We start from the raw sequence: 2,018 nt of genomic DNA, 5'->3' as shown, positions 1-2,018 counted from the left end.
ACTTAGGAATTGCTCTCTCTTACAGCTACAAGATGCCAGGAAATAGGGGTAACTTTTATTCTATTTATTTGCTTTTTAAAGAAAGCTATTTTTCATTCTATATGGACCACTAGGTCTATATAGACAAACTGCATTTGGAAGAACTGTTTTGTAACTCTAAAAATACATCAAGGTTTTCCAGTTCGAAATTAATGCCGATAGCATTTGGATATTTTGTATCTGAAAAAGAAAACGTAATATATTCATTTCTATTCACCAATCTAATGTTTGGAATATTTTTGTATCATCTAACTGGGTTACAAAGAAGGCAATGTCCTGGGAGACTTGACTGGTGCATTTGTCTGAGAAATTCTATAAGCATGTGATGCCATGATTATTTTTTACTGCTTTTGACACTGATCTTGCATAGCAAATGCCCCCGTTCAGGATTTGCAAGATCTGCAAGAAATGCTTGCAAAAAGAGGAACTAACATCTCTACGGACAAAATGTCAAAATGCTTTTCTTCCCCCCCCCCCTTTTTTTTTTTTTTTGCAGTTCATGGTCTCCTTTCTTCCCCCCTGTCAGAGAACCGAAAGAGTTAGGAGTTCAGGTTTAGTTTGGATAAAATCCTGAAATGTGGATGTGTCTCTGAATTACCTCATCGTCTCGGTTTGAGCCCTTAGCTGAACTTTGTCCTAAAATCCACCTCCAATAAAACAGTGAAAAGTTTAGTATAGGCTTAAAAAACATGGAATCAAAATTTACCTTGGTATAAATCCACTGAAAACAAAATATGTATTTATATTATTAATTACATGTAATTGACCTTTTGGAATACACTTACCCCCCACTAGTTTAAAGAATGATCTCACATATGCTTGCGCCTGCTGGGTGGGTAGCCTCATTCATATCATATAATCCTACTGTACCGACTCTGAAACAAAGTTATTTCCCTAAATAAGTGTTTAGGGCTAACCTGCACATTTTACTTATTAAAACTTTGTCTGTGAATACATCAGCCCACGGAAACAGAATCTCTTAAACCTGAATCACCAAGCGCGGTACTTCCACAGCCTGATAAAGGCTCAGTTCCAAACCCCACGGAGATCAGCGGGAGATCCCGAGTTGGCCGGGATGAATAGCAGCTCAAGCCCGCAGAACGCACGTGAGCACCGGGCACCTGCAGGCCCATCTGCTCCTTTGTGAACATCAGCCCCACCACCCTTTCCCTCTGGGCTGTAAGACCTGCCTACGGGTTTCTGAATATGCAGCAGCCCAGGCTGCCAAACACTGGAAATCTCAGACTGTATATTCTAACTGCTGGCTTACCGTTGCTGGTAAATCAGCCATCGCTCAGGCACAAAACTGCCTTATATTAGGTGGATTCAAAACACAACAAACCACGCTTACTCTCCTCTCCCTACCATGGGCCTGCTAGTTGAAAGAGCTGAGCATCAAAACTATTTGAAATGGTGGAAGGTGCAGGAGTCCCCCTTCTTGAGAAAACAGGCGTGCATTAAGTCCGCAGCATTCGACAGTGCATTTCTCCAGCGTTAATAACCAAGGTAATGACAGAGCACGCTGCCTCAGCTTCCGAGGGGCGATTTGGGCTGAAACGCTTATATGCTGTAGTGCCAGCACAAGGAAAAGCTTTTGACGCTGCTGCCTCTAACGCCTATCCTTCGGGACTTCAATAGATGGCACTGTCACATCAACTGGGTTACAGGAAAGGAACGATGTACGGACTATATTTTTACAGATAATGTATGCTTTTCTTCAAATAATCTACTTTTTTTTCTCTAGGTGATATCGGGTTACATCTATTTGATTTTCAGGGTAATAAACCAACTATTTAAAATGTATAAAATAGAACATCTGACAACTGAGCAATTTGTTAACATCTTTTTAATTTGGTAGTATGGAGTAGGACTAAACATGTTTTTCCTTTATAAATCCCTGGGAAAAAATGTTTATCACCTTTGGTTACTTTTTCAACTTTGTGTAGTATTTTTTAAAATAGTTACATAATTATTTTTTC

The sequence above is a fragment of the Pygoscelis adeliae genome, unplaced genomic scaffold (assembly GCF_000699105.1).
Source record: "Pygoscelis adeliae isolate BGI_AS28 unplaced genomic scaffold, ASM69910v1 Scaffold218, whole genome shotgun sequence".
NCBI lineage: Eukaryota > Metazoa > Chordata > Aves > Sphenisciformes > Spheniscidae > Pygoscelis > Pygoscelis adeliae.
This window is presented reverse-complemented; position numbering follows the sequence as displayed.